The following is a 10,149-nucleotide window of genomic DNA, read 5'->3' on the forward strand; positions in this document are numbered from 1 at the left end:
TACCACTGTTTTTTTTTCGAGGTAACAACATATGCACTACTATGCGTGTACTTGGCGCCTTTTTTTACCTTTTTTTTAAAAAAGGTAATTTTGTACGGATTTAATCCAACGAGGGAATACAAGGTATTTAAATACAAAGTTTATATATGTATTTTTCAATAGAATAAAAGATTTAATCACAAAGAATTACAGAGATAGTACAAAATAAAAATATTTTATTAAAATACATAAATTTTTCTTGTAAAAAAACTTGGCGCTGCTAGACCTGGAAATTTTAAATAAATAAATAAACTTATCCTATACTTAATTATAAGCCGCATTATTCGCCGTCGTCACGCACACCCATATCACTCGCTCGCACATACACACCACGCTGATAATCATTTTGTTACTCCCGTCGCATTCTTCTATGAATTATTTTTATTTATTGTTATCCTTATTTATTTAAAATTTCGAGGTCTAGCAGCGCCAAGTTTTTTTACAAGAAAAATTTATGTATTTTAATAAAATATTTTTATTTTGTACTATCTCTGTAATTCTTTGTGATTAAATCTTTTATTCTATTGAAAAATACATATATAAACTTTGTATTTAAATACCTTGTATTCCCTCGTTGGATTAAATATTTTAATAAAATATTTTTATTTTGTACTGTTCCTCTATAATTCTTTATGACCACTAAAAAATACACATGTAAACTTTGTATTTAAATATCTTGTATTCCCTTGTTAAATTTAAATCAAATTTTTTAATCTTATAAAATTGTTATCATACATTCTTTTTCTAATTGACACCATGTAAAGATTTTTTAAAGTAGTGCAACAATTATTTTTTGAGGCAATATATATGTTCTCTTTGTAATTGGCGCTGTAATTTAAAGAGATATCATTTCTTTTTTGTAATTGTAATAGATCACTTGAAGCGCGACTCTTCTTTGATAAGGTAACATAATTTTGTGATGTGTATCACTTGGGTTATAATTTTTTGGAAATAAAGATACTACTGCTTAGATTTTTTCGAGATTTTTCGAGATACAAAGAGTACGTCTACCACTTGTTACTTAGGTTTTTTCGAGGTATAATACTACCACTTCCTTTTTTTTCGAGGTAACAACATATACACTACTATACGTGTACTTGGCGCCTTTCTTTACCTTTTTTTTAAGAAAGGTAATTTTGTACGGATATCACGCCTTTTTGTAGTATTACGCATTTTATAAACAGTATGTACAGGGTAAAGCTATTTGGAGGTATTATACTACCACTTTGTTTTTTTCGAGGTACCAACATAATACATATACACTACTATGCGTGTACTTGGCGCCTTTTTTACCTTTTTTTTAAAAAGGTAATTTTGTACGGATATCACGCCTTTTTGTAGTGTTACGCATCTTAATCTTATAAACAATATGTCTTATAATCTTACAAACAATATGTACAAGGTGTGAAGCTAAAGGTGTTACGGACTATTATTTCTAAAGAAAACAACAATTTAATATTTTGCTTAGTTTTTTTTAAATAATAATCTGTAACCTTTTTAGTTGTACACCTTGTTAATGCTATACATATGTATACCACAGAAAAAAATTACTACTTAAAAATAAAAATGTAATGTGTCTGAAGTTGTTAATAATAGGTAAAACGTTTGACACACACACACACACACCCATCCACCCACCCACCCACCCACCCACCCACACACACACACACACACACACACACACACACACACACACACACACACACACACACACACACACACACACACACACACACACACACACACACACACACACGCGCGCGCGCGCGCGCCTTAGGGTAGCAGAAGAGAGAACAAGAGAAAAGTATCTTCGCGAACAATGGAGCTAGTCTCATGACGATGAGTCAAGTATGTACAAGAGCGAGATCGCAATGACCGTATGCAAGTGGATTAACCTAGTCGCGAAACCTAGCCGTTATACTGTTGAAGAACCGACCGCTTAACATTCCGTCTTTTTCTAATCCCGCTGTGAATCGATTTTCCAGCTAACGTATATCTTATGTCTTCGCAAAGCGTAACTTTTAAATCCTTTAGGGAGATCAATCACTTCAAGACGACACATTTTTTTTAGAGCAATTGAAAAGAAAGACAGAGAGCTTGTAAATGTCGCGAATAACGTCTTGGACGAGTATAGTAGCGTATACGTCAAGTCGGGAGGCGAATAGAAGTTAAGCAATGGAGAAAAAAAAGACAGACCAAGATATGCGAGTTAATTCAGTTATGATATATTTTTATATATTTTACAGAAGGCGTATAAAAGATGTAAGAGAACTTGCGGTAAAAATTCATGCAAGTCTTAATAACTTCAAGGATTAAACTGACGAATATACAAAAGCTACTAAATGTACTCAAAGCTACTTAATGATTAATACAATGCTAAATGAAGTGTTGTACAAAATTTGAATAGAGTCAAAGATTGCGGTCAGCTACATATTATATACACGAAAATGAATTACGAATGATTATTACGTAACGATGTTCATTGCGCTATATTTTCGCTTTGTTAAAAAATTATAATAAATTATAATAAATTGAGTTAATCGCAGCGCGCGACAAAGTTATGTACGTGAGCACTGTGAGCGATTTAATAATTGTAATCTTACTTGTATACATTTCCTAGAAAAATATTTCTATATTATGTTTAACAACAATATTAAATATTAACATTTCATAACTGCCAAACGTTTCCAGTTGAGCGCAATTGCACGAGTTACGAATCATTTATAGACTCTTTTTCTCAGTTAACTAGTTTTTACTGCATTGAAATCTTGCATAGAAAAAAATGTATTAGCATATCGCGCAAGAATCATAGATATCTAAGTAAACAATTAATCAAATATATACAGTATATATGCGTACATCTGGATTAATCCGAAAGCTTAGACTTCCATCTTTTGAAACATAAAATAATTTTATGCCACAACAGTGAAGTGCGGAATATTAAATAAAATGCGCCATTTAAAAATAACTTCTAAGGTAACAAGTTTAATCTACGGTGACCTAAATTTAAACGTGAAAAGAAATTAAATTATTTCAATGAGTTCTCGAATCGTCCTTAATCAGAAATAGACATGAGTTACGTAGAAACGAATTTCCTAATTCGTCTAAGTTATTCGATACAATGTTCTAGTTTAAATGTGACACTACTTTGTAAAATGTTAAATTTTATTGTTTTCTCTACTCTACGATCAATATAACAATCTTTATAAATTTCTTTCTAAATAAAAATATTCTACACAATCGGAAAACTATTTTACAACATGAGTAAAGAACGAAGTCAAAAAGCAAAATAATCAATTTTGACGCGATTAAAGAGGATCATCAATAGCGATTGTATTAAACTCTAGTCCATACTGACTAAGAATCGCGGATTATGCGTGAAAATTGTAGAGTTTCTTGACAACTCTTATGTACAGATGGATTTAAGTGTTTCTGGCTTAATTCATCTGGTCTCATGCCTACTTGTTCAGCATGTCCGTTCATTACCAGTTCTTCAGTAAGGGAAATTAGCTTTAAAAATCAATTAATTTTAATTAATTTGCGCATCTGCAAAGAGATTCTCGAAGATTGGATAATAATAACTACTTACCTCATAATTTTGTATCATAAAATAAATATTTGCATAAATATTAGTTTGAATGCGACCTTCAATCTGAGTTTGGGCAGCAACTCCCTTTGAGGAACAATTTTGTACCACATTGTAAGCTTCTGTCGACCATTTACCTGCAAAAGAGTAACATCAAAGTATAATTACATATCCAAAGATAAATAATTTTGAGTGTAGAGATGTATATATCTAAAATCTACTTACACGTAGGAGTTGATAATAATCTCGTTGATTGAAATGTGGCTTGGATCAGTCAACTCGCGAAACTGTAATATAATAATAAATCGATTAGAATTTTCGGAAACATTACTTCATACGATTCTTTCACACGATGACGGTTAATGTTAATTTCCGATTACCTTATTATTACGTTTCGCATGTTCTATACTTGTCATGACGAAACATCTGACCGAGACATTGCGCTTCTTGGCTATCTCAATATCTCTCTTTCTCGAAGCTGGATCAGGATTGGTATTGTCTATAACTATACTTTTTCCTTGATTCAAGTATTGTTGGGCTGCAGCAATGCACTTCTGCCAGCTGCCTAAAGTGTCTTTGTTGACGTATCCGTATTCCTTCAGATAATTCTTTGCAAAATGCGATTTTCCGGAGTCTGGACTGCCGACCATAAGTACCACCTGTTAATGGATATCTATAAGCACGAGGAAAGAGCGGGCCTCTGTTCACATTTGACGTTCACGATGATATTCGTGTTATGCACGATGCTTCTGTCGAAACCGAGGAATCACATGCCGGAAAAATTTTACTTAGGTATTTATCATTAAAAGAATACTTTGTATAATTCTCTTTTATGTTATTTCTCATTAGATCATGGTACGAGAGGAACAAACACATTTTTCCAGCGAGTAAATGGGAACCTTTTGATCCAACAAAAAGTTATGACAAGTATACAGTGTCGGATAAAAATAGGAAAAAAGATAAAATCTGATAAACTTAGATTCAATGAATTGTCCAATTTCGTTTAAAGGATTCAGATTCAAAGGACTGTAATTTAGTAGAGCTACATAATCGAGTAAATGAATTAAATATTATCACATAACTGAATGAATTTGAATCTGAATCCTTTAAACGAAATTGGACAATTCATTGAATCTAAGTTTATCAGATTTTATCTTTCTTCCTATTTTTATCCGACACTGTATACTTGTCATAACTTTTCGTTGGATCAAAAGGTTCCCATCTACTCGCTGGAAAAATGTGTTTGTTCCTCTCGTACCATGATCTAATGAGAAATAACATAAAAGAGAATTATACAAAGTATTCTTTTAATGATAAATACCTAAGTAAAATTTTTCCGGCATGTGATTCCTCGGTTTCGACAGAAGCATCGTGCATAACACGAATATCATCGTGAACGTCAAATGTGAACAGAGGTTCGCTTTTTCCTCGTGCCTAATCGCAATATTACATACATTAAAATAACATGCCAACATTGTGATATTGCTTCATAAGTTTTATCACTTAGTATCTTTACCTTAGTTACAATAAAATCGTAGGACTTGGTTAGAGGGCGTGTGAGCGTGTGGTCGTGTGTGATTTTAGCTGTGTTGTTAGGGCATAGTTAGAGAGTTGTAGAGTAAGGTGCGTAGCATAGAAGCGTTGGAGAGTAAGTGGAGAGGCCGGAGAAGCGGCACGAGTGAAGGCGTGGCTCGGGAAGGCGTAAAGCGAACATTTTCCGTTTCGGAAGAAGTGGCGGTGGCTTTTTTAGGTTATGGCGTCGCGCGGTTCACCGAGCGCGGGAAGTGCGGGCAGTGTCGGTAATAATGGTAGGGTAGGTAAGACAGGTAGGAACAGGATCGACAGCAAAACTGAGGGTAAGCAGAGAAAACTAGAGATAGGTAAAGTAGTAACATTTAGAGATGAAGAAGATTTAAAGCATAAGATAAACTCTATGGGGGATGAGATAAAGGAAATGAAAGAACAGGTGGATAAAGAGGTAGGTAAGATTGAGGAGGTGAAAAAGTGTTTCACGCTTTACGTAGAGGAAAGGAAAGATAAGGAAGAGAAGGATGAGGAAAGATTAAGAGAAATCGAGAGGAAATTAATAGATCTTGAAAATAGATGGATAGGCTGGTTCGAGCGTGGCGAGGGGGATGCAGATAGGGAAAGTGACACGGATGTCGGGAATGAAAGTGAGGGCGGGAAAAGCGAGAGCGGAAATAGTAGTAGAGTAAGTAGAAAGAGTTACAGTAGGAGAGGGAGTACATATGCAGGATCTTGCTCGGGATGTAGTGAAGGGAGGTTGAGTAACTGGGAGGTAGGCAAAATTAAAAAACTGGTGGTGGACAAAGATAGAGAGAGGAGAAGGTGTAATATAGTTATGAAGGGGATAGTATTGCCAAAGGAAGTGGAAGGAGACATAAGGGCTAGTAAGCAATGGATACAGGACTTCATAAAAGAAAAAATAGATGTAGAATGTAAAATAGTAAGCAATAGAAACAGTGGGACAGTGTTGGTGGTAGAGATTGAGAGCGAAGAAAAGAAGAGGGAAATAATGAGAAACAAAAGCAAACTAAAAGGGGGCAAGGTTTTCATAGAAAACGACAATAAAATCGTAAAACGTATAATGGTGCGGTAATATAAGAAAGATCCTCCTTGACATACATTAACTGATCTACCATTACTGTTTTAAGCTCGCTGAATTCACGCTTCAGAACTTCTAAACATCTCTGAAGAAGCTGATAGATAGAATTACCTGTATGTGAAAATTTAATTTATGCAGTAGAACATTATATATCACGCCAATGTTACTCCAAAAGTGACACTGGAGTATTTTATTAACTTAAAAATTCTCTAAATCACTGAGACATTCACCTTTCTTCATTATAACACTCCGACGATAGCCAGATCCATCCCAATAACTGAATGTGATCTCAATTTCTTCTTCCTTCAACACGTTCTGCTTTCCAGCCCATTCTTGCCTCAATTCTTCCTTAAGTTTATTTTCCTCTTCCTCTCTTTCCCTATCTGGCAAGAAACTTGTATCTACATCTGGATTTTTCTTAATCTTCTTAATCGCGAGGCCATCAGATTGCTCATTTTCTGACTGCGGGGATTTTTCGGCATTGTCTTCGTCCAGATTAAAAGACAAAGCTTGAATCTGTCTCTTCTGTTTGTTCTTTTCTTTTCCTGCTCTTTTTCACGTTCCTTGTATCAAAGCATGATATGTATGACTAGATGACATTCAGAGCACTGGGCAAAAATCACATAACATTCAGAGCACTGGGCAGAAATCACATGTATATATGGGACGATCCACGTCACTTTTACCCCCCATCTGTCCAAAATTGGTATGGACGGATTTTAATGATCAAGGGCGGAAAATGTTTGTCTTGAAAAGAGCTTTCGAAAGGCGTGTGGCATATATGCGCAATTCAACATGGCGTCATAGTTATGGCTGCTTAAAGGGATAAATTCAAAATTTCAGATCCAACATGGGCAGATAAAACGGTGAAAAGTAACTAAATTCATGTGAAACTCAGTATTTGGGAAATTTTGGGGTCGCTGATTACAAATCTGAACGTAAAATTGTGAAATTCAAAATGGCGGATCCAATATTGCGGATGCAAATATGAGAAACGGACGAAAATTCCAGTAAATGATCTGAAAACTCTTACTGGAAGGTTTTTTGGGTCGCTGATCACGAATTTGTAGCTAATTTGTTAAAAAACAACAGACAAACCGTGTTAATTGAAATTCTACTTTTAGCGTTACCCAGAGATGACGGCGTGGACGTGGTAGAAATTCATCTCCTTTGGAGTGCTTTATTTTCGTGAGTTTCCCTGGCCTCTCACGCTTCGGGGTGCTTTATTTTCGTGAGTTCACCTGTACTGTAGAATGTTCAGTGGTTGCTCACTAGCAGAGTACTGATAAGAGATTACAGTACATGAAATACTCTGCTAGTGAGCAACCACTGAACATTCTACAGTACAGGTGAACTCACAAAAATAAAGCACCCCGAAGCGTGAGAGGCCAGGGGAACTCACGAAAATAAAGCACTCCAAAGGAGATGAATTTCTACCACGTCCACGCCGTCATCTCTGGGTAACGCTAAAAGTAGAATTTCAATTAACACGGTTTGTCTGTTGTTTTTTAACAAATTAGCTACAAATTTGTGATCAGCGACCCAAAAAACCTTCCAGTAAGAGTTTTCAGATTATTTACTGGAATTTTCGTCCGTTTCTCATATTTGCATCCGCAATATTGGATCCGCCATTTTGAATTTCACAATTTTACGTTCAGATTCGTAATCAGCGACCCCAAAATTTCCCAAATACTGAGATTCATATGAATTTAGTTACTTTTCACCGTTTTATCTGCCCATGTTGAATCTGAAATTTTCAATTTATCCCTTTAAGCAGCCATAACTATGACGCCATGTTGAATTGCGCATATATGCCACACGCCGCTCGAAAGCTCTTTTCAAGACAAACATTTTCCGCCCTTGGTCATTAAAATCCGTCCATACCAATTTTGGACAGATGGGGGGTAAAAGTGACGTGGATCGTCCCATATATATATATATATATATATATATATATATATATATATATTCACGGCAAACCGCATATACACTCGTACAAAAAAATAGGGAACATTTCATGAACTCTAAAAATTAAGCTATTTTCAAACTGCTGTAAGTCGGCGAAAAATTATCGAAAAAAAATTTAAAAAAGCATTTTGAAGCTTGAAGTTTCAACTTTAACGCACTTTCGGTGGATTTTTAAAATTTTTTTATTTTCTCTGTTGTACGCCTTAAAAAAGAACACATTGTTTTGTTCCTTAAAATTAACTTGTTTGACTACTTGAAACTCAATTAAAAATTTTTTTTTCAAAAAATTCAATTAACGTTTCATAAACTACATAATTTTACCTACAAAATGCTTTTTTTTAAATTTTCTTACGATTTTTTTGGACCGATTTACACGACTTTGAAGCAAACCCTGTATTTTTTAGAAAAAATGACGTAACTCGATGAAAAATCATCGTAGAACAAACAAAAAAAAAAGCATTTTAAAGCTCAAAATGTCAGCTTTAACGTGGTATCGGTGACTGTAAAAAATTTTTCTGTCTTCCTTGTTTGGTGCTAAAATTAAAAATGTTGATTTATTCCTTAAAATTACACATTTTTAACACTCTGCAGTTTGATAAAAAAAATTTTTTCACAAAATTCAATACAAATACCACAAACATTTTACCTACAAAATGCTTTTTTTTAAATCTTCCTACGATTTTTTTTGACCGATTTACACAATGTTGAAGTTAACCCTTTTTTCTTGAAAAATGACATTTACCGCCGACATTAGCATTAACCAATGTGCACCACGTGGAGGTTGTCGGTCGGATTTTGCACATCGTGTGTGTGTGTGTGTGTGTGTGTGTGTCACAGCAGAGATAAGGACTCCGCAGCTCGTCATTTCTGCAGTATTTAAATGACTCTAAACCCTCTCTGCTGTGTGTGTGTGTGTACGTGCGCGCGCGTGCCTTTAAAATTGTGTATTATCTCCTCTCTGATTAATTACTGCTTGCAATCGCTCTCGCATGTTTATGCATCTTTCAATTGCGCTTTGTGGAATTTCGCGCCAAATTTGCCTAAGCGCTTCTCCCAATTGGTTCAGATTATACGGCTGCTCCTCGCGACGCCTTAATCGTCGTCCTATTTCGTCCCAAATGTGTTCAATGGGATTTAAATCCGGACTATTGGCGGGATGTGGTAATAATGCAATATTATGCTTTTCGAAAAAGCGCCGAGTTACGTTGGCCGTGTGAGGACGATCATTGTCTTGCATAAACACAAAATTTCGGTGTATTTGACGCAAAGGCAAAATGTGAGGTCGAAGAATGTCACTCACATAACGCGCACTTGTCATCGCAGGAGGTGGTAAAATGACTAAATCGGTTCGGCTTCTCACGGAAATGCATCTCCACACCATCACGGAACCGCCGTTATGAGCTCGTACTGGCATAACGCAACGTCGGTTGTAACGTTCATTTCGTCGACGCCAAGTACGTACACGACTATCATTGCCGTAAAACCGGTAAATGTCTACGCATCATTTCGAAAATTTTCTTTCGCTTGTTACGCTGCGAGACTTATCAAAATTTTGTTTCGTTTTTCACACTACAAGAATCGGCTGTGAACACATTTCGGGATTTAAATATTGGCGGAATTCTGTCACGTGTCACAAGTCACGTGATTGCATACGGCGCGAAGTTTGCAGCAAGACGTTGATTTTTAGAGATATGCGTACAAAAGTTTATAAACACAATACACAGCCGATTCTTGTAGTGTGAAAAACGAAACAAAATTTTGATAAGTCTCGCAGCGTAACAAGCGAAAGAAAATTTTCGAAATTGTGTGTAGACATTTACCGGCTCTACGGCAATGATAGTCGTGTACGTACTTGGCGTCGACGAAATGAACTATACAACCGCCGTTGCGTTATGCCAGTACGAGCTCATAACGGCGGTTCCGTGATGGT

General features: G+C 35.6%; 1 long non-coding RNA gene across 1 annotated transcript; it reads right to left on the bottom strand.

Moving 5' to 3' along the window:
* Positions 1 to 3,413: 3,413 nt before the first annotated feature.
* Positions 3,414 to 4,040, bottom strand: LOC139785537 (uncharacterized). Its single transcript, XR_011721981.1, has 4 exons — positions 4,006 to 4,040; positions 3,851 to 3,912; positions 3,629 to 3,762; positions 3,414 to 3,549 (listed from the first exon to the last, which is right to left on the bottom strand). It is a non-coding gene; the product is annotated as an uncharacterized lncRNA (long non-coding RNA).
* Positions 4,041 to 10,149: the final 6,109 nt, after the last annotated feature.

This window comes from Temnothorax nylanderi, unplaced genomic scaffold (genome assembly GCF_030848795.1).
Source record: "Temnothorax nylanderi isolate EJ_2023f unplaced genomic scaffold, tnyl_v1.0 TNYL_tig0823_pilon, whole genome shotgun sequence".
NCBI classification, from domain to species: Eukaryota; Metazoa; Arthropoda; class Insecta; order Hymenoptera; family Formicidae; genus Temnothorax; species Temnothorax nylanderi.